This window comes from Pristiophorus japonicus, chromosome 13 (genome assembly GCF_044704955.1).
Source record: "Pristiophorus japonicus isolate sPriJap1 chromosome 13, sPriJap1.hap1, whole genome shotgun sequence".
NCBI classification, from domain to species: Eukaryota; Metazoa; Chordata; class Chondrichthyes; family Pristiophoridae; genus Pristiophorus; species Pristiophorus japonicus.
This window is the reverse complement of record NC_091989.1, coordinates 31,213,914-31,237,927: the sequence shown is the minus strand read 5'-3', so window position 1 is coordinate 31,237,927 and position 24,014 is coordinate 31,213,914. Positions and strand designations below refer to the sequence as shown.

General features: G+C 41.3%; 1 long non-coding RNA gene across 2 annotated transcripts in view; it reads right to left on the bottom strand.

Annotated features, from left to right (window-relative positions):
* LOC139278490 (uncharacterized) overlaps window positions 1-24,014 on the bottom strand; it is a 31,115-nt gene that overhangs the window by 5,301 nt on the left and 1,800 nt on the right. For both annotated transcript variants that reach the window (XR_011596282.1, XR_011596283.1), the window contains 3 exons: window positions 12,170-12,421; window positions 8,426-8,505; window positions 5,840-5,921 (listed from right to left, as the gene is read on the bottom strand). This is a non-coding gene — a long non-coding RNA (uncharacterized lncRNA). The remainder of the gene's footprint in view (window positions 1-5,839; window positions 5,922-8,425; window positions 8,506-12,169; window positions 12,422-24,014) is intronic.

The window sequence follows — 24,014 nt, the reverse complement described above, 5'->3', positions numbered from 1 at the left end:
TTGGACCAAGGCTGTAATGAGGTCTGGAGCCAAGTGTCCTGGCAGAACCCAAACTGAGCATCAGTGAGAAGGTTATTGGTGAGTAAGTGCCACTTGATAGCACTGTTGACGAAACTTTCCATCACGTTGCTGATGTTTAAGAGTAGACTGATGGAATGGTAATTGGCCAGATTGAACTTGTCCTGCTTTTTGCTACAGGACATACCTGGGCAGTTTTTCAAATTGTCAGGTAGATGCCAGTGTTGTAGCTGCATTGGAACGGCTTGGTTAGAGGTTAGTTCTGGAGTACAGGTCTTCAGCATGACAGCTGGGATGTTGTTGGGGCCTTTGCTGTATGCAGTGCGCTCAGCCATTTTTTGATATCACGTGTAGTGAATCGAATTGGCTAAAGACTGGCTTCTATGACCAAGACTGGGAACTAAACATTCAGGGGTACTTGACAATTTGGAAGGACAGACAGAAAGGAAAAGGAGGTGAGGTAGCTCTGTTGATAAAGGATGGAATCACTGCAATAGTGAGAAACAATATTGGCTCAAATGATCAGGATGTTGAAACAGTTTGGGTGGAGATAAGGAATAAGGCGAAAAAGTCATTGGTGGCTATAGGCTCCTTTGTTGGTCTGAGTATAAAGCAAGACATATGGGGGGGGGGGGGGGGGGGCTTGTAAAAAGGAAACAGCAATAATCATAGGTGATTTAAACCTCCATATTGATTGGACAAATCAAATTGGTCAGGAAGAGTTCATAGAGTGCATAAGGGATGGGTTCCTTGTGCAGTAACGGAACCAACCAGGGGGCAGACTATCTTAGATCTGGTCCTGTGTAATGAGACAGGATTAATAAACAATCTCCCAGTAAAGGATCCCCTTGGAATGAGTAACCATAGCATGGTTGAATTTCAAATTCAGATGGAGGGCGAGAAAGTTGGATCTCAAAACAGCATACTAAGCTTAAGTAAAGGAGACAACAAAGGTATGAGGGCAGAGTTGGCTAAAGTGGACTGGAAAAATAGATTAAAGTGTAGGACAGTTGATAAACAGTGGCATACATATAAGGAGATATTTCATAACAAGAAAAATATATTCTAGTAAGGAGAAAAGGGTGTAAAAGAAAAGATGGCCATCCGTGGCTAACAAAGAAATAAAGGATGGTATCCAATTAAAAACAAGGGCACACAAAGTGGCCAAAACTAGTGGGAGGACAGAAGATTGGGAAGCTGTTAAAAACCAGCAAAGAATTACTAAAAAAAATGATTAAGGGAAGATAGATGATGAAAGTAAACTAGCACAAAATATAAAAACAAATAGCAAGAGTTTCTACAGGTATATAAAAAAGGAAAAGAATTGCTAAAGTAAATGTTGCTCCTTTAGAGGACGAAACTGGGGAACTAGTAATGGGGAACATGGAGATGGCAGAAACTCTGAACAAATATTTTCTATCAGTCTTGACGGTAGAGAATACTAAAAATATCCCAACAATGGATAGTCAAGGGGCTATAGCAGGGGAGGAACTTAACACAATCACAATGGAGGTGGTACTCAGTAAGATAATGGGACTAAAGGCAGATAAATCCTCTGGACCTGATGGCTTGCATCCTAGGGTCTCAAGAGAAGTAATTTACCAAAGTAATTGGTTGTAATTTACCAAAATTCCCTGGATTCTGGGGAGGTCCCAGCAGATTGGAAAACTGCAAATGTAACGCCCCTATTTAAAAAAGGAGGCAGACAAAAAGCAGGAAACTATAGACCAGTTAGCCTAATATCTGTGGTTGGGAAAATGTTGGGAGTCCATTTATTAAAGAAGCAGTTGCAGGACATTTGCAAAATCATAATGCAGTCAGGCAGTCAGCATGGATTTATGATGGGGAAGTCATGTTTGACAAATTTGCTGGAATTCTTTGAGGACGTATCAGGGTTGATAAAGGGGAACCAGTGGATGTGGTATATTAGGACTTCCAGAAGGCATCTGGCAAGGTGCCACATAAAAGGTTACTGCACAAGATAAAAGTTCACGGGGTTGGGGGTAATATATTAGGTAGCCAATCCTCTATCCATGCCAACAGAAAACAGAGAGTCAGGATAAATGGTTCATTCGCGGGTTGGCAGTTGCTAGTGGGGTGCCGCACGGATCAGTGCTGGGACCCCAACTATTTACAATCTATATTAATGACTTAGATGAAGGGATTGAGTGTAACGTAGCCAAGTTTGCTGACGACACAAAGATGGGAGGTAAAACACTGAGGAGGACACAAAAAACCTGCAAAAAAGGACAGACAGGCTAAGTGAGTGTGCAAAAATTTGGCAGATGGAGTATAATGTTGGAAAGTGTGAGGTTATGCACTTTGGCAGAAAAACATCGAAGAGCAAGTTATTATTTAAATGGAGAAAAATTGCAAAGTGCTGCAGTACAGCGGGACCTGGTGCATGAAACACAAAAGGTTAGTATGCAGGTACAGCAAGTGATCAGGAAGGCCAATATTACAAAGGGAATGAAGTATAAAAGCAGGGAAGTCCTGCTACAACTGTACAGGGTATTGGTGAGGCCACACCTGGAGTACTGCGTACTGTTTTGGTCTCCACATTTAAGGATATACTTGCATTGCAGTTCAGAGAAGGTTCACTAGGTTGATTCCAGAGATGAGGGGGTTGACTTATGAGGAAAGGTTGGGCTTCTACTCATTTGGAATTTAGAAGAATGAGAGGTGATCTTATCGAAACATATAAAGATTATGAGGGGGTTTGACAAGGTGGATGCAGAGAGGATGTTTCCACTGATGGGGGAGACTAGAACTAGAGGGCATAATCTTAGAATAAGGGGCCGCCCATTTAAAACTGAGACGAGGAAGAACTTCTCTCAGAGGATTGTAAATCTGTGGAATTCGCTGCCTCAGAGAGCTGTGGAAGCTGGGTCATTGAATACATTTAAGACAGAGAGATAGACAGTTTCTTAACCAATAAGAGGTTATGGGGAGCGGGCAGGGAAGTGCAGCTGAGTCCATGATCAGATCAGACATGATCTTATTGAATTGCAGAGCAGGCTCGAGGGGCCGTATGGCCGACGCCTGCTCCCATTTCTTATAGTGGGGACCACAGGAGGAGGCCGATATGGATCATCCACTTGGCACTTCTGCTGAGGATGGTTGAAAATGCTGCAGCCTTGTCTTTTGCACTCCTATGCTGGGCTCTGCCTTTGTAGAAGATGGGAATATTCATGGAGCCTTCTTCAGTTAGTTGTTTAATTGTCCACCACCATTCACGACTGGATATGGCGAGACTGCAGAGCTTTGATCTGATCTGATTGTGGAATCACTTAGCTGTGTCCATCGCACACTGCTTCCACTTTTTAAACATGTATGTAGGTAGTCCTGTGTTGCAGATGCCCCAGGTTGGCATCTCCTTTTTAGATACACCTGGTGCTGCTCCTGGAATGATGGCAATAGAGGGGTAATGCCGGCCCATGTGGTTACAGATTGTGGTGGAATACAATCCTGTTGCTGCTGATGGCCCACAGTGCCTCATGAATGCCCAGTTTTGAGCTGCTCCATGTGTTCCCAATCTACCCATCAAGCATGGTGATAGTGCCACACAACACGATGGAGGGTGTCCTCAATGTGCAGATGTGACTTCGACAAGACCGTGCGGTGGTCACTGCTACTAATGAGGTCATGGACAGGTGCACCTGCGACAGGTAGATTGGCAAGGACGAGATCAAGTAGGTTTTTCCCTCGTGTCCGTTCTCATCACCTGCCGCAGGCCAGCTAAATCCTTGTGGTGCCACTCTTGGTTATGGACATTGAAGGCCCCCACCCACAGTACATTCTGTGTCCTTGCTACCCTCAGTGCTTCTTCCAAGTGGTCCTCAACATGGAGGAGTAGTGATTCATCAGCAGGAAGTTTCCTTGCCTACGGTTGACTTGAAGCCATGAGACTTCATGAAGTCCGGAGTCAATGTTGATAATGCCCAGGGCCCCTCCCTGCTGTCTGTATACCACTGTACCGCCACCTCTGGTGGGTCTGTCCTGCTGATGGGATAAGGACATACCCAGAGATGGTGGAGGAGTCTGGGACATTGGCTGAAACATATGATTCTGTGAGCATGACTGTCAGGTTCTTGCTTGACTCGTCTGTGGGATAGCTCTCCGAATTTTGGCACAAATCCCCAGATGTTATGGAGGGTTTTGCAGGGTCGAGGGCTAGATGTGCCATTTTTGTGTCAATACTAAATGGCCCGTCCGGATTTTATTATTGCATTTTGTCACAGTTTGTTACAATTGAGTGGCTTGCTAGCCCATTTCAGCGGGCAGTTAAGAGTCAACCACATTGCTGAAAGTCTGGACTCATAGCCCAGACCAGGTAAAGATAGCAGATTTCCTCCCCGAAAGCCATTAGCGAACCAAATGGGTTTTTACAGCAATCTGATAGCTTTATGGTCACCATTATTGATACTAACTTTCTTCCAGATTTATTTAAATAACTGAATTTCAGTTATATGGTGGGATTCGAACTTGCGTCTCTGACTCATTAGTCTAAGCCTCTGGATTACTAGTCCAATAACATAACCACTATGCCAGTTACCGTAAAGTGTCTCATCTCCCTACTCTCTGCTTTTCCACCATCTCCAAGGCACAAATCAGGAGTGTGATGGAATACCCTCCACTTGCCTGGATGAGTGCAGCTTCAACACTCAAGATACTTGACATCATTGAGGACAAAGTAGCCCACGCACTTGTGGTACCCCATTCACGACTAAGTGTTCATTTCTTCCACCAGTATCACACCATACACCCTCTTGACTTGGAAATAGAATCACTGTTCCTTCATTGTCACTCAATCAAAATCCTGAAACTCCCTCCCCAATACCGTGGGAGTATCTTCACCTCACAGATTGCAGCGGTTCAAGGCAGCTCACCACCACTTTCTCGTGGGCAATTAGAGATTGGCAATAAAGGCTGGCTTTTCCAACAATGCCCATATACTATAGATAAATAATAAGATCTCCAATGGCTGCAATGGTCTTGAAGAAAATAAATCTTCACAATAGGTGAGCAGGGCCCAGAAACCAAGCACATTAAAAATCAGCAGTTATTTATAACATTACTTGCCCTGAAGTAATTAACAGTAGAGAAAAATAGCATCTGATTGAATGATCGGTCACTACTCTCATATTCCAACTGAGAGGATCTTCATTCCCAACAAGCAGACACATGGATCAATTGAAACAGTGCTTTCAGCTTCCTTTAGCGTGGTTCCATCACTCAAATATCCATTTAGCTCAATGATTTACATAGCATTGCTATCCCATATATCCTGGCCACTTTTCTTCACCAAATTGGTCATTCATCTCCTTTGCATTTATGGGAAATCACTGATATGCAGTGCAAAATAATATTTAATTGGAAAAATTAATACATTTTTGAAAATATGGGAAATGTGCAATAAACCAGTAAAACTAGCAGCAGAGACACTTGAGGGAGGACAAGTTGATAAAGCTTGGAACCTAGGTTCTATAAATATGAGCATATAGTAAAAAGCATAATATGTTAAACCAATACAAATCATTGGTTAGCCTAGAATTATGTCCAGTTTTGGATATCCTACTTTAGGATCTGTCAAGGTTCTGGAGAAGGTACAGAAGAGTTTCATGAGAACAGGAATAATGTTATGAAGAGACTGAACTTTCACTAGAGCACAGCTAGTTAAGAGGATACATGATAATTATATAAAGGCTTTTGACAAACTATGAAAAGGTCTACGTACAGGAAGCTATTGCCACTGGTCCACAAGTCAGTAAATAGCAGGCAAATAAAAAAAGGGAGATGCTAGATTTTTTTTTTTAATTACCTGGAGGGTTGTTAGGACATGGAACATCTTCCTTGCAATAGTGATGCAAGTAGAATCCATTATGGCATTTTCAAATACTGATCTACTTCCATATATATAAAAAAAAAGGAAAAGAAAATTCAGCTCAGTGATAGAATTCTTAGGTCTGCATCAGGTCATGGATTCAAGGCCCACTCTCGAGTGGAGTACACAATCTTAGTTGACAGTTCAGTACAGTACAGTGAATGCGCCATATTTCAGATGAGACATCAAACCAAGGTTCCCAGCTGGTGGATGTAAAAGATACCATGACACCATTGAAAAAGGAGCAAGTGAGTTTTTGGTAGTATCCCAGCCAAGTCATGGAATCATAGAAACTTATAGCTCGGCAGGAGGCCATTTCAGCTCACCGTGTCTACGCCAGCCAACGAAGAGCTTTCCAGCCTAATCCCACTTTCCAACTCTTGGCCCGTAGGTTACAGCACTTCAAGTGCATACTGAAATACTTAAATATGGTGAGGGTTTTGTGCCTCTATCACCCTATCAGGCAGTGAGCTCCAGACCACCACCCTCTGGGTGAAGAAATTGCCCCTCAAAACCTCCTACCAATTACTTTAAATCTATGCCCCCTGGTCCTTAACCCCCTTCTATCCACTCTATCTAGGCCCCTCAATAAAGGTCTCCCCACAGACTCCTGTTCAAAAGAAAACAACTCCAGCCTATCCAAACTGTCCTCATAGCTAAAATTCTCCAGGCCTGGCAACATCCTCTTAAGTCTCCTCTATACACTCACATCTTTCTTGTAATGTCGTGACCAGAATTGTATGCAGTACTCTAGCTGTGGCCTAACTAGTGCTTTATACAGTTCAAACATAACCTCCCTGCTCTTGTATTTTATGCCTTGGCTAATAAAGGCAAGTATTACGTAGGCCTTCTTAACCACCTTATCTACTTGGCCTGCTACGTTCAGTGATCTGTGGAAATGCACTCCAAGGTCCCTTTGTTCCTTTACATTTAGTGTCTTACCATTTAATGTGCATTCCCTTGCCTTGTTAGACCTCCCCAAATTCATTACCTCACACTTCTGTTATGAATTCCATTTGCCACTGTTCTGCCCACCTGACTAGTTCATTGGCATCTTCCTGCAGTCTACAGCTTTCTTACTCATTAACCACACAGCCAATTTTAATATAATTTATCTCGTGCTGTGTGCTGGACCATACTGTGCACAAATTGGTCACTATATTTCCCTACATTAGTCATTTGCTGTGACGTGCTTTGGGATGGCCAGGGGTAATTAGAAATTCTATATAAATCTACACTAATGTTCTTTTTAAAAGAATTATGGGGAAAGGCACAGCGGATAGCTCTTAGAGAGCCAGCTCTTCAAAATGGGCCAAATTGCCTGGACTACAAAATTATGAATTCCTATCATCTATTGTCGACATACACATCCAGTGAATCCCTCCACAAAGCTAATTATTAGGGAGTATGAGCTTGGATAAATGTCTTCACTGCTCCCAAGCCCAGGAACAGCAAAAACAATGCAAATCCCTACAGCTGTCCCAGCAATTGAAACTATTCACTCCTGGTCTGTATGCCTAGTACATGTACTAACTACTGTGAAAACTAAATTCAAAGAAAAACTAACATTAAATCCAGAGGGTTTATTTTAGAGTCTAGGGAACAGGAAGAATAAACTGAACATTTTGTAAACTCAGTTTTTTTTGCTCGTTATATTGGTTAATGTAGCTTTCTACCTTCTCCATACACCATCCTAATCGCACAGCCTAAATTGAGACGAGTAGACTGCCCTACAGATCACTGCTGAAAAGGGAGGGGCACAGAACTAAAAGCAAGCAGCAATATACCTTGGGATTAAAAAAATGAACACAAATGGAAGAAAACAGGTGGCCTTGTAAGCTGCATGGGGCACAATACTGAAAAGCATTGAGCATTGTCTAGTAGCCAAAATCTAAATTAGTCCTACTCAGCCTCAATTGTATTGTACACTTTTTTTTTTTAAAAAAGTGTAAATTAGCTAAAGCAACCAAATCCAAAAGAAAACTTGTCTGATGGTTTAGATCTGTACAAGTATCTGCAGCTATTCAATAGTAATCAATTTCCCATCTTCATCCAAGATATTCAGGCATGTACAGTCCCACATTTTCAAGTATTAGCTTTGTTGTGATCAACATTTCTAAAAAGTACCACAGCAAGTCCAGGCTTGGAGCAGGATCATATTGTAAGTGCAGGTCTAAAGTACATGCAAATCAAATGTAGTTTATGTAGATATGAGATTATAAAAATACATACTTCCAATGTAGTTGCTGATAAACAGCAAATGGCTCCAAGTTTTAAAAAAGTTGTTCTATTGTTTTCTCCCCCAAATATTCTAAACAAAAGTATTGCAACCTTGTTCTAGTCATGTTTCAGAGAATTCAAAAGGAAATGTTGCAAGCATCTATATGCAATTTTAAAATAATGTTTGTATTTTTTGCAATATACTGCTGAACTATAAAAAGTATCTACAATTTTACTTTTGCATAATTTCACTTATTTATCTCAGCAAAGCAGCAGACTTTGAAAGATCTCGTCTATGCCTGCCTTTGCACTGAAGCGGGCCAGTCAGTCATCGCTCTTCCAGCAGGTGGCGCTCATGTATTCTTCAACACTTCAGTGTCCCACTAAATGCAGTTTGAAAAAGATTGCGTTTGAGAGAGAGAGATGCCAATATTGTTATAGCAGTTCCTCTTTGCAAATTAGTCAGTTGCAAAAAATATCCTCTGATGGTTTAAGAGTTTCAGGTTACAAAAATTGTCAACTGACTTTTTTTGGCACACAATCAGGTTTTTTGATATTAAGGCTTATAGAATTGGTACTTTCAGGATAATTTTTTTTAAATATACAAAAAAGTCAATACACTTACATAAAAATCATTTAGTGATTAAACTGCATTAATGTGTTTTTTTTTTGCATAGCCAACAGTTCAAGTTATTAGCAAGTGTTTTCTGTTAATATGGAAGGTTTTGCTGGGATAGAATTCTTCAGTGACTTGTATAAATACACAAAGGAGTGATTTTGCAATGTTTGATAAAATGATTAGGATGCAAGTCACAAAATAATTTTGATGCATTGGACTTTTACTTGTGAACTACAAGTAGGTTTCAAACTACTGATTACTTTATTGGCTCTCTAATGCAGGCAAGTAGAAAACATCCATGATGCACACGAACTCTGATCATTTACACAATAGAAAAGACTCCCCTAAAATTACAAGTGTGATACTTTTACAAGGGAGTTAGACTAAATGCTGGAAGACATTAACAGATCTTCTGGTCCAATTGTTTCATTTTTGCATCCTGCACTATGGGAATCAGCTGTACACTTCAAACAGACCTTATGGTGTATATTAGAAAGGTCAGGTGTAAGAAGGGTGGCCTAAAAGTACTGCTTTCCAAACTTCCAAATCCAGAGCACTGATCTCAATTTGAACAGATGGTAAAGTAGCCATGATAATCATCAAGCAAGCAATTTTCCTTGTAACCAAAATCACAAAACCTCAAATCAACTGTACACATTCTTGCCTATTTACATTTGACTTTAAAAACTTCCCTGGGTGACAGTCTAAGATTTCTCGATGGATTGCTTAGTAGATCAAAAGGATCTGGCCTGCTCTGAATGGCGAACTCTCAAAAGTAGTTTGAGGGAAACAATGGTTAAATGTAATCAATTTGCAGATTATGAAATGCCCATCAATTATTGCTGGCAGAATGGAATGCCAAGTATCCTAATTGCACCAATTGGCACTTTCCAAAGTATTAGTTTAAGAACTTTACATTTGGGATTCTTAAATATTGCTGAGAAAAAAGGGACATCGATATCAATTACATAAACTTTATTTTAAAAAATTACTCCCAAGATAACAGGTTTTTATTTCATCATTACAGCAATGTCAGTCAGAACTCAGTTCAAATAAACTGTTGCAGTTGTGGTAACACATCATTTCCAGAACCTTGAATAGGAGTTCATTTTGGTTACTATATTATTTCACAATTTAAAAAAAAAGAGATTACTGTTCAGGAAGGAAACTGAGCTCATGCAAGGTTCAACCCAGCCAAGTCAGATCTGTAGTATTCATTTACAAGCTGCAAAGAACTGCATCACACCCAATATTCTTCAAAAATTGCTCAGATGTCAGTCAAGTTGCAGTGAAACAGGTTATGCAAATCCCAAATTTCTGCCCTGTCATTCACTAACTTGCTGCACAGAATTACCTTCCACTGTGCAAAATGCAGTGAGTGGTAGTTATTTTTTTAGATGCACCTCTGCAATATAAAGATTCAACCTTTCAAGGCTGAAAAGACAGACACTTCCCATAACATATCCAAGTATGAAGAATCAGCCTCATTATTCTTTCTACACTGCCACCAACACTTGAATAGTTATCAAGGCACTGAGAAACAAAGTTGGAGCATACTAAAAAGGTGCAGCCAGAACACTTGTTTAAACATGATTTCTGGTTTGTGCTAAGCATTCTTTTTGCTTTGTTGATGACAGTATCACAAGTGTCAAGTCAGGCTCCTAGATTTCTTTCCAACTTCTTCCCTGCCACATCATCCATGGAGTACATGTTAGCCATTTTCCCCTCAAGTGCACAAGTCCATCTGTCATTGTTTGCTAATTGGCCAATTCCTTTGTAATTTATGCTGCCTGTTGAGTGCACTGTCCCTTTTGCTTAGCAACAAGTTTCCAAATGCTAGACATTAGCATTAGTAAGTCCCATTTAGTATGGCCTGATTTGAACAATGGATCATCAGGTGAAGACATTTCATGCCAAGAATCAAGTGGTAACCAAAAATGACTTGAGTAGCTATTATTGCATTTGTTACACCTGAAAATGACTAAAGACTGCACATCAACAATTGGGTATACGTTATGCATATCCTGCAGTGAGATCTGCTAATCAGCCTCTACCAATGCCACAATTGAGCTGGCTTTGAAATGTGGCTTCCACTAGTCAGTCCATCACAGCATAACTTGGAAGAGGGGTGCACAGGAAAAATGAATGTCAAGTTTGCACATCACTTCTGAGCTGTTCACTAGTGTCCCATTACACCCACAGTATCAACACATACTCCTGGCTCCAAACTAATGTACACATTTCAATAAAGTTAAACTCATGAAAAGGAGTATTAAGTTTTATGAATTGAGATTTCCAATGATTTGAAAATTGATATTTTCAATTCTTCCTTTACCCAGTTACCCAAATATGTAGAGTTTAAAGGAGCAAGGGAGGGGAAAGGTGGGAGGGTGGGGATAGCTTCTACTCTTGTACTAGAGATCTGTAATTCAGTAAACACCTAAAAACCAGTCCAATTAAAATCCTGAACCAAAACTCACTTTTAGCAGTACTGGATACATCAACAAAACATAGTTTTTGTTAAATAATTTCCTCCACACAATGCAGTTTTTAGGTATGGAGCAAGAGAGTCATAATTGCCAAAGTTCCTGATCGGTTCTAAATTCTAGTTAACTGTCAGGGCTCCATTAGTTTCAGCTGCCTATCTCAAACCTCATCCAGGTCCCCAACCCTCAAATTGACATTCCTCCAATTCTTGCCTCTAGTACACCTCTTCCCCTCCCTCCTACCATGCCAACTTGGTGCTGCCCAGAGTTTTATGTTACAAATGGGATACATAATAGGTCATGTAGTACATCCCATTTAAATAAAAAAAAATTCTGTTTACTAATCAAAACCCTACAAGTATAATGGATGCTGTTTGTGGGAACCTTGCTGTGCATAAATTGGCTGCCACATTTCAACAGTGACTACACTCCAAAAGTACTTCATTAACAGTAAAGCGCTTGAGACGTCCAGTGGTCGAGAAAGGCGCTGTATAAATACAAGTATTTTTCTTTGAAATGTAATTTAAGGTCACATAACCAGCCGTATGCCTAATTAAAAATGAACAAATGGTGCTGTGGACTACTCATCTATTTAGTGACAACTAGTAATGAACCAATTCTATGGTCATTCTAAATGGTTTTAAAATTTGTACCTGTGGTGAAGATAGAACATTTTACATAAGTTTAAAATTAAACTGGCAGTTCCTTTCTGAAAGAAATGTTTATAGATATGTGTCACACACACGGCAAGGGAGAAATGCTTTAATATGCACATCTCGTGCAGCTTTTTAACCCAGGGAGGGAATTAAATGCACAAACTGTCTCTGGACTCAATTGTTGACTAAAGGCAAACCTTGCAGACTCAAAAAAGGAGACCCACAAGAATTGTTCTCCAGACAATGAATGCAAGACAAGTATCTAAACAGTAAACAAAAAACTCACCAAGTCAGAAGGGTGTAAGTCATGCTCTTCAGCCTACAAAAGACAAAATGCCATGTTTTTTTTTGGGGGGGGGGTGAAGGAAGATGGGGGAAGAGCAAAAAAAGGAGGAAGACTGGAATATATCAAAAACTTGACAGAACAGGTTGCTGTGTTCCCTTATTGCATCCTTTTGTTTTCCACAGCAATGCAAAGGTAAGCAAGGTAAAGGGAAGTGTTCACATATCTTCAAGATTCAGGAGATTCTGAAAAGGACTAAGATTTGAGATAAACTTTATTATGCAAGTAAGCATTATGAATTATTTCACATGCAATTCAAATGTTAGTTTTAGCTAAACAATCCAGCAGTGTGGAGTTCTGAATAAACATTGCACTGCAGGCATTCAGTGCAAAATATTTCAAAAAAGGTAACTTATTTACATAGCAAATAAAATGCCCTCAAACATTATGCACGATGAGAAATATCCTGTTCAATGTAGTTCATCATAACTTGCACTGTCAGTTCATCCCTGTAATAGAGCCCAAGGTTTAGCAAGTTCAATCTAAAAAACATTTAAAAAAAAATAAAGATGCATGCAGTAACCAGAGGATGGTGTTGAGACACGGTAGGACACATTATATATAGACTTAAGTGACGAGTGTGAAGATGCGATAAAGTGCTACAATCACAAGATAATTATGAAGGCCAGTCAGCCCATTCAATTCATCCATCAATCCAGAGATCCTGACACGTTCCCCTAGTAACATTCAACTGTTTCCTAAAATGGTTCCACTATTCTAGCAAGAAGTTTATTCCATACTTGATCAATGTGAAGAACTTCCCGATATCTTCCTAAAATTACCCAGTTTGAGATTCTGTCCCAGTTTAATTAATATTCCAGGTTAACTTTTCATACCCTAAATCTGATGTACACTTCTACAAGATCAGCTCTCAACACTTCCTTTCCAGTCTGTAAAGCCCAAGTTTATCCAGTCTTTCCTCAAAACTAACCTGGATTGAATTTTTTGAGGAGGTAACCAAGAGGGTTGATGATGGTAATGCGTACAATCTAGTATATGGACTTCAGCAAAGCTTTTGATAAGGTCTCACATGGTAGACTGGTCACGAAGGTTAAAGCCCATGGATCCAGGGCAAAGTGGCAAGTTGGATCCAAAATTGGCTTGGAGGTAGAAAACAAAGGGTAATGATTGATGGATGGGAGACTGGAAGGATGTGTCCAGTGGGGTTCTGCAGAGCGCAGTACTGGGTCGCTTGCTTTTTGTGGTATACAACAACAATTTAGATCTGAATACAAGAAGCATGATTACAGAAACGTGGTTCCAGGGTGGCCAAGACTGGGAATTAAACATACAGGGGTATCTGACGATTCGGAAAGATAGACAAGAAGGGAAAGGAGGTGGGATAGCTCTGTTAATAAAGGATGATATCAGGGCAGTTGAGAGAGAGGATATTGGCTCTAATGAACAAAATGTTGAATCATTGTGGGTGGAGATTAGAGATAGTAAGGGGAAAAGGTCACTGGTGGGCGTAGTTTATAGGCCCCCAAATAATAACTTCACTGTGGGGCGGGCAATAATCAAGGGAATAATGGAGGCATGTGAAAAAGGAACGGCAGTAATCATAGAGGATTTTAACCTACATATCGATTGGTCAAATCAAATCACGGAGTAGCCTGGAGGAGGAATTCATAGAATGCATACAGGATTGTTTCTTAGAACAGTATGTTACAGAACCTACAAGGGAGCAAGCTATCTTAGATCTGGTCCTGTGTAATGAGACAGGAATAATAAACGATCTCCTAGTAAAAGATCCTCTCGGAATGAGTGATCACAGTATTGTTGAATTTGTAATACAGATTGAGGGTGAGGAAGTAATGTCTCAAATGAGCGTACTATGCTTAAGCAAAGGACTAGAGTGGGATGAGGGCAGAGTTGGCTAAAGTAGACTGGAAACACAGACTAAATGGTGGCACAATTGAGGAACAGTGGAGGACTTTTAAGGAGCTCTTTCATAGTACTCAACAAAAATATATTCCAGTGAAAAAGGGCGGTAAGAGAAGGGATAACCAGCCGTGGATAACCAAGGAAATAAAGGAGAGTATCAAATTAAAAACCAGTGTATAAGGTGGCCAAGGTTAGTGGGAAAATAGAAGATTGGGAAAATTTAAAAATGACAGCAAAGAATGACTAAGAAAGCATAAAGAAAAGAAAGATAGATTACGAAGGTAAACTTGCACAAAACATAAAAACGGATAGTAAAACCTTTCAGATATATAAAAACGGAAAAGAGTGACTGAAGTAAATGTTGGTCCCTTAGATGATGAGAAGGGGGATTTAATAATGGGAAATGTGGAAATGGCTGAGACTGTAAACAATTATTTTGCTTCGGTCTTCACAGTGGAAGACACAAAAACCATGCCAAAAATTGCTGGTCACAGGAAATGTGGGAAGGGAAGACCTTGAGACAATCACTATCACTGGGGGGGGGGGGGGGGGGGTAGTGCTGGACAGGCTAATGGGACTCAAGGTAGACAAGTCCCCTGGTCCTGATGAAATGCATCCCAGGGTATTAAAAGAGATGGCGGAAGTTATAGCAGATGCATTCGTTATAATCTACCAAAATTCTCTGGGGAGGTACCAGCAGATTGGAAAGCAGCTAATGTAATGACTCTGTTTAAAAAAAGGGGGCAGACAAAAGGCAGGTTAGTTTAACATCTGTAGTGGGAAAATGCTTGAAACTATTAAGAAATAGCAGGACATCTAGATAGGAATAGTGCAATCAAGCAGATGCAACATGGATTCATGAAGGGGGAAATCATGTTTAACTAATTTACTGGAATTCTTTGAGGATATAACGAGCATGGTGGATAGAGGTGTACCGATGGATGTGGTGTATTTAGATTTCCAAAAGGTTAATGCAGAAGATAAAGGTACGCAGAGTCAGAGGAAGTGTATCAGCATGGATAGAGAATTGGCTGGCTAACAGAAAGCAGTCGGGATAAATGGATCCTTTTCGGGTTGGAAATCGGTGGTTAGTGGTGTGCCACAGGGATTGGTGCTGGGACCACAACGGTTTACAATATACATAGATGACCTGGAAGATGGGACAGAGTGTAGTGTAACAAAATTTGCAGATGACAAAGATTAGTGGGAAAGCAGGTTGTGCAGAGGACACAGAGAGGCTGCAAAGAGATTCAGATAGGTTAAGCGAATGGGCTAAGGTTTGGCAGATGGAATACAATGTCGGAAAGTGTGAGGTCATCCACCTTGGAGGGAAAAAAAAAGTTTAAAAAAAAGGGAGCATTATTTGAATGGGGAGAAATTACAACATGCTGCAGTGCAGAGGGACCTGGGGGTCCTTGTGCATGAATCCCAAAAAGTTTGCAGGTAATCAGGAAGGCGAATGGAATGTTGGCCTTCATTGAGAGAGGGATGGAGTACAAAAGCAGGGAGGTCCTTCTGCAACTGTATAGGGTATTGGTGAGGCCGCACCTGGAGTACTGCGTGCAGTTTTGGTCACCTTACTTAAGGAAGGTGATACTAGCTTTGGAGGGGGTAGAGACGATTCACTAGGCTGATTCGAGATGAGGGGGTTACCTTATGATGATAACGAGTAAAGACCCAGACTACTCAATCTGAGAGTTCAGAAGGATGAGGGGTGATCTTATAGAAACATTTAAAATAATGAAAGGGATAGACAAGATAGAGGCAGAGAGGTTGTTTCCACTGGTCGGGGAGACTAGAACTAAGGGGCACAGCCTCAAAATACAGGGGAGCCAATTTAAAACCGAGTTGAGAAGGAATTTCTTCTCCCAGAGGGTTGTGAATCTGTGGAATTCTCTGCCCAAGGAAGCAGTTGAGGCTAGCTCATTGAATGTATTCAAGTCACAGATAGATATTTAACCAATAAGGGAATTAAGAGTTATGGGGAGCGGGTGGGTAAGTGGAGTTGAGTCCATGGCCAGATCAGCCATGATCTTGTTGAATGGCGGAGCAGGCTCGAGGGGCTAGATGGCCTACTCTTGTTCCTAATTCTTATGTTAAGTTTGCAGACAACACAAATTGGCTGTGTGGTTGATAATGAAAAGGAAAGTCATGGGCTGAAGGAGGATATCAATCTACTGGTCAGGTGGACAGAGCAGTGGCAAATGAAATTTAATTTGGAAAAATGTGAGGTAATGCACTTGGAGGGCTAATAAGGAAAGGATATACACACTAAGTGGTGGGCCACTTAATAGTGTAGATGAATAAAGGGACCTTGGAGTGCTTGTCCACAGACCCCTGAAAGTAGGCCAGGTGGATAAGGTGGTTAAGAAGGCATACGGAATGCTTGCCTTTATTGGCCGAGGCATAAAATACAAGAGCAGGGAGGTTATGCTTAAATTGCGTGCAGTTCTGGTCGCCGTATTATAGGAAGGATGCGATTGAACTAGAGAGGGCGCAGATGAGATTTACTTGGATGCTGCCTAGAATGGAGAATCTTAGTTATGAGGACAGATTGGATTAGAATGTTTTATCTCATTGGAACAGGGGAGGTTGAGAGGAGACCTCATTGGAGATGTACAAGATATTGAAGGGCCTATTTCCATTGGTGGAGGTGTCTTATTACAAGGACATAGGTTGAGGGGATTGGAGAGGTGGACTTCACACAGAGGGTTGAGAGAGTCTGGAACTCACTGCCTGGAAGGGTGGTGGATGCAGAAACCCTCACCACATTTAAAAAAGGTGCTTGGATGGGCACTTAAAGTGCCGTAACCTGCAGGTTACGGACCTAGAGCTGGTAATTGGGATCAGACTGAATGACCTTTTGTTGGACAGCACCGATATAAATGGCAAGTACTGCAGGGAATCAAATACGGCCAGGGTGATCTTCTGGATCGGTCGGAGGGGAATTTTCCCAGATTTTTCTCTCGCTAAATTGGCCTGGGTTTTTAAATCTGGTTTTTGCTCTCCCAGGAGATCACATGGCTCCAATTGGGATGGAGTGTAAAATGTTTCAGTACAAGGGGTGTTGCAGTTCTGAGGCAGACTGGTTGGGCAGGGTGCTCTGTGCCTCAGTCATTGTTCATAGGTTTATATGTAACCTTCAGGGCCTCTGACCAAGGGCTGTGCCAGCCGGCATGGACACGATGGGCCGAAATGGTCTCCTTCTGTGCTGCAAGTTTCTATAACTGGAGGTCAGCCTTGTGGCTCCTGTGTACTGCCTTGTGTTTGACTGTTTCCCTCCATTCTTGGCAACCAAAACTGGCATAGTATTCTAGGTGTTGTCTGGCTAGAGCACCAGTTTGTATTCTAGTTTAGCTATGCAAGTCACTATCCTATTGGTTTTGTTGACTGCTGCTCTGCATTGGTTTCACATGTTTAGTGGCATCTTCCAAGTCTGTCAATCGCTTGCAGCTTAATCCATAGTTATTTCAATAAACTCACTGCAAGAGCTCCCCAGGGCAGTGTCCTAGGCTGAACTATCTCCAGCAGCTTCATCAATGACCCTCCCATCATCATGTCAGAAGTGGGGCAGTCCTCTGATGATTGCAGTGTTCAGCAGTCCATGCAACAAGACCTGGACAACAGGGCCTCACCAATATTAGGCAACAATCATCTCAACAAGAACATAATCACATCTCCTTGACATTCAATAGCATGACCATTGCTGAATTTTGGTTGGGGGGGGTCCAAACCCATTGACTAGAAACTAAACTGGACCAGCCACATAAATGCTATTAGGAGGTCAGAGACTGTGTATTCTGCAGCAACTGGCTCACCTCCCGACTTCCCAAAGCCTCTACACCTACAAGGCACAAGTCAGGAGTGTGATGGAATACCACCGCTTGAATGGATGGATGCAGTTCCAACACGCAAGCTTGTCACTATCCAGGACAAAGCAGTCTGCTTAATCAGCATCCTTGCCACTGGCTGAAACATCCACCATTGCTGCAGTGCACTATCTACAGGATGCACTGCAGCAATTTGCCAAAGCTTCTTCAGCAGCACCTCCCAAACCCATGACCTCCATCAGAGATGATGGAGGGAACACTCATCATTTCAAGTTAGACACCACCCCGAATTAGTACATAGCCATTCCTCCATTGCTGCTGGAGCAAAATCCTGTAGCTTCCTACAACAGCATTGTGGGAGCACCTTCAAAAAGACCCACCACAAGGTCAACTAGGGATGCACAATAAATGCCAGCCTTACTAGTGACACCAAACAACTCATCTATTTCTTGTGTAGCACTTTACATTTTCCTACATTGAAATTTATCTGTTATTGGTCTGCCCAATTACATATTTTGCCAAATCATTCTGTAGCTTGAGCTGCCACTTCAGCTTCCACTATTCCTTCTAGTTTGGTATCTGCAACTTTGACCACTGCATTTCTGAATCCAGGTCATATTTGTAAATCAGAAACAGTAATGAGCCCAAGAACTGACGGGAGGGCAACCCTTTCTCTCCACAACTCTTAAAACAAGTCCTTATTGTTTCCCAACCATTTCTTGAATTTAATCCCAGATCCTTGCAGGTTTGGAGTTTAATAGATTTTTATGGGGAAATGTTGTAAAACAAAAAAAAAATTCAAAGTCAACATTAAAAAAAAGCCACATTTCCATTAGTTCTCCTAGCAAAGCCAATCCCAGAAATTAGAGCAATTTTGTAACAAAAAAAGTTGCCTACTTAAATAGATTAGCAATGCAAGACTGCTTGACAAAAAAGCAAAGAGATTCTTAACTGGCATTAACAAATTTCCTAATTTGCATAGAAATTACAACATGGAAACAAGTCATTTGGCATTCAACTAACCAGTTTATTTGGAAAATTTACAGTATCAATTTAAAAAAAACATGGACACTGCACGTTACCGAGCAGCAGAGGAAGTGCAATTCATCATATACTGGACAGATGGTCCAAGTAAACTGCAACCACAAAATTCGTAAGAAATAGGAGCAAGAGTAGGCCATTTGGCCCCTCGAGCCCGCTCCGCCATTTGATAAGATCGTGGCTCATCTGATCATGGACTCAGCTCCATTTCCCTATCCGCTCCCCATAACCCTTCACTCCCTTATCGTTCTATGTCTATCTCCACCTTAATATATTCAATGACCCAGCCTCCACAGCTCAGAGGTAGAGAATTCCAGAGATTTACAACCCTCTGAAGAAATTCATCCTCATCAGTTCTAATTGGGCAACCCCTTATTCTTAAACTATGCCCTCTAGCTCTAGATTCCACCACGAGTGGAACATCCTCTCTGCAGCTACCTTGTTGAGCCCCCTCAGTATCTTATGTTTCAGTAAGATCATCCCTCATTCTTCTAAACTCCAATGAGTATAGGCCCAACCTTTCTTCATAAAAGTCAAGCCCTTCATCTCAGGAATCAACCTAGTGAACTGTCTCCAATGCAAGTATATCCCTCCTTAAAATGAGACCAAAACTGTACATAGTACACTAGGTGTGGTCTCACCAATAGCCTGTACAGTTGGAGCAGGACTTCTGCTTTTATACTCCATTCCCTTGCAATAAAGGCCAACATTCCATTTGCCTTCCTGATTTGCTGTACCTGCATACTAACCATGTTTCATGCACAAGGACCTCCAGTCCCTCTGTACTGCAGCATTTTGTAATCTCTCCCATTTAAAATGTTTAAAAAAAAATTTCCTGCCAAAGTGCATAACCTCACACGTGCCCACATTATACTCCATCTGCCAAATGTTTGCCCACTCACTTAGCCTGTCTATAACCCTTTGCAGATTTTGAGTCCTCCTCACAACTTGCTTTCCCACCCAGCTTTGTATCAACAAACTTGGCTACATTACACTCGGTCACTTCATCCAAATCATTAATATAAATTGTAAATAGTTGCGGCCCCAACACCAATCCCTGTGGCACTCCACTAGTTACAGTTTACCAACCGGAAAAAGGAGCCATTTATCCCAACTGTTTGTATTAAACTTTTAGTTTTGAAGATTGGCTACATTTTAGCTGTTAGACTTTTTATACAGTGTAGAAAATGGATCACTTAGTAACCACACAGCACCCATATTTAAAATTACCATAAGAAATAGGAGTAGGCCATTTGTTCCTTAAGCCTGCTCTGCCATTCAATAAAATCATGCCTGATCTTCCTCAACTATCCCATAGCATCCAAAAATCTAATCAATCTCTGCCTTGAATATACTCGACAGCATCCACAGCTCTTCGGAATTCCAAAGATGCAGAACCCTGAATGAAGAATGAGTGATCATAGCATAATTGAAGTTCAAATTCAGATGGCAGGTGAGAAAGTTGGATCTCTAACCAGCATACTAAGCTTAAATTAAAACAAAAGACTAAAAAAGGTATGAGGGCTGAGTTGGCTAAAATGGACTGGGAAAATAGATTTAAATGTAGGATGGTTGATGACAGTGGTGTACATTTGAGATATTTCACAACTCTTTAAATATAGTCCAGTGAGGAGGAAAGGACAGGAGACGAGATAGCCATCTGTGGTTAACTAAAGTAGTAAAGGACAGTTTCCAATTAAAAACAAGGGCATACAATGTGGCCAAAACTAGTGGGACGACAGAAGATTGGGTGCATTTAAAAGCCAAAGAATAACAAAAAAAAGATTAAGAAAAAGATAAGACTATGAAAGTAAACTAGCACAAAATATAAACAGATAGCAAGAGTTTCTATAGGTATATAAAAGGTGGGGGGGGGGGGGGGGGGGGGAAGTGGCTAGAGTAACTGTTGGTCCCTTAGAGGATGAGACCAGGGAATTAGTAATGGGGAACATGCAGATGGTAGAAACTCTGAACAAATATTTTGTATCAGTCTTTACGGTAGAGGACACTAATAATATTTCAACAGTGGATAATCAAGGGGCTATAAGGAGTGAGGAACTGAACAATCAATCACTAAGGAGGTGGCACTTAGTAAGATAAATGAGACTAAAGGCAGATAAATCCCCTGGACCTGATGGCTTGCATCCTAGGGTTTTGAGAAGTAGAGGCCGAGATTATGGATGCATTGGTTGTAATTTACCAAAATTCCCTGGATTCTGGAGAGGGCCTAGCAGATTGGAAATCTTCAAATAAAAAAGGAGGCAGACAAAAAGCAGGAAACTATAGACCAGTTAGCCTAACACCTATGGTTGGAAAGATGCGAGAGTCCGTTATTAAAGAAGCAGTAGCAGGGCATTTGGAAAAGCAAAACTCGGTCAGGCAGAGTCAGCATGGATTTATGAAGGAGAAATCATGTTTGACAAATTTGCCAGAATTCTGTGAGGATGTAACAAACAGGGTGGATAAAGGGGAACCAGTGGACGTGGTGCATTTAGACTTCCAGAAGGCATTTGACAAGGTGCCACATAAAAGGTTACTGCACAAGATAAAAGTTCACAGGGTTGGGGGCAATATATATTAGCATGGATTGGCTAATGAACAGAAAACACAGTAGGGATAAATGGTTCATTCTCGGGTTGGCAACCAGTAACCAGTGGGGTGTCGCAGGGATCGTTGTTGGGACCCCAACTATTTACAATCTATATTAACAACTTGGAAGAAGAGACTGAATGTAATGTTGCCATGTTTGCCAACAATACAAAGATGGGACACAAAATCTGCAAAAGGACAGATAGGCTAAGTGAGTGGGCAAAAATTTGGCAGATGGAGTATAATGTTAGAATGTGAGGTCATGCACTTTGGCAGAAAAAAAAATTATTTAAATGGAGAAAGATTGCAAAGTGCTGCAGTACAGCAGGACCTGGGGGTACTTGTGCATGAAACACAAAAAGGACAGTATGCAGGTACAGCAAGTGATTAGGAAGGCCAATGGAATCTTGGCCTTTATTGCAAAGGGAATGGAGTATAAAAGCAGGGAAGTCTTACTACAGTTGCACAGGGTATTGGTGAGACCATACCTGAAATACTGTGTGCAGTTTTGGTTTCTATATTTACGAAAGGATATATTTGCTTTGGAGACAGTTCAGAGAATGTTCACTCGGTTGATTCCAGGGATGAGGGGGGTTAACTTATGAGGAAAGGTTGAGTAGGTTGGGCCTCTACTCATTGGAATTCAGAAGAATGAGAGGTGATCTTATCAAAACATACAAGGATTGAGGAGGCTGGACAAGGTGGATACAGAGAGGATGTTTCCACTGATAAGGAAGGGGAGACTAGAACTAGAGGGCATAATCTTAGAACAAGGGGCCACCCATTTAAAACTGAGATGAGGAGAAATTTCTTAGAGTTGTGGATCTGTGGAATTCACTGCCTCAGCTGTGGAAGCTGGGACATTGAATAAATTTAAGACGGAAAGAGACAGTTTCTTAAACGATAAGGGAATAAGAGGTTATGGAGAGCGGGCAGGGAAGTGGACCCAAGTCCATGAACGAATCAGCCATGATCGTATTAAATGGTGGAGCAGACTCAAGGGGCTGTATAGCCTACTCCTGCTCCTATTATGTTCTAATGCAAGAAATCTCATCAGTCCTACATGGCCAACCTAGGTCAGGAAACCAAAACTGTACAGCAAAGGTTCAACAGACTAATTCCAGGGATGGCTGGACTGTCATATGAGGAGAGACTGGATCAACTGGGCCTTTATTCACTGGAGTTTAGAAGGATGAGAGGGGATCTCATAGAAACGTATAAGATTTGGACGGGACAGGTTAGATGCAGGTAGAATGTTCCCGATGTTGGGGAAGTCCAGAACCAGGGGACACAGTCTTAGGATAAGGGATAGGCCATTTAGGACTGATGAGGAGAAACGTCTTCACTCAGTTGTTAACCTGTGGAACTCCCTGCCGCAGAGACTTGTTGATGCCAGTTCATTGGATATATTCAAGAGTGAGTTAGATACAGCCCTTACAGTTAAGGGGATCAAGGGGTATGGAGAGAAAGTAGGAAAGGGATACTGAGGGAATGATCAGCCATGATCTTATTGAATGGCAGTGCAGGCTCGAAGGGCCTAACCCACACCTATTTTCTATTCCAGGTATGGTCTCAAGGCCCTAGATAATTGTCGTAAGATTTCTTTACTCCTGTGAAGCACCTTGGGACATATGACTACTTTAAAAGCGCTATATAAATACAAGTTGTTGTTGTACTCTTACTCCAATCCTTTATAATAAAGTCTAACATAGCATAATAAAAAGTCAAACATACCATTTGCTTGCTGTACCTGCATGTTAACTTTTAGCAATTCTTATGACACCCAGGTCCCTGAATACTAAACTTTTCCCAATCTCACCATTTAAAATATATTCTGCTTTCCTATTTTTCCTACCAAAGTGGATAATTTCACATTTCTCCACATTATGTTCCATCGGCCATGTTCTTGCCCACTCACTAACCTGTATCTTTTGCAGGCTCGTTGAGTACTCCTCCAAGCTTACTTTCACACATCATAGGCAGTCCCTCAATTGAGGAAAACTTGCTTCCACTCTTTTTAAAAAAAAAAGTCCTTAGGTGGCTGAACAGTCCAATACGAGAACCACAGTCCTGGTCAGATAGTCGTTGAGGGAAAGGGTGGGTGGGACAGGTTTTCCACACACTCTTTCCGCTACCTACGCTTGATTTCTGCATGCGCTCAGTGATGAGATTCGAGCCGCCACCTAGCTTTGTATCGGCAGCAAACTTGGATACATTACACTCTGTCTCTTTAGCCAATTCATTATAAATAGCTGAGGCATAAGCACGGATCTTGCGGTACCCTGTTACAACCTGCCAGCCCGAAAGGGACCTGTTTATTCCTACTCTATTTTCTGTCAGTTAACCAATCCTCACTCCATGCTAACATATTATCCCAATCTCATGACCTCTAGTTTTACACAATAACCTTGTGTGGCACCTTATTAAATGCTTGCTGAAAAGCC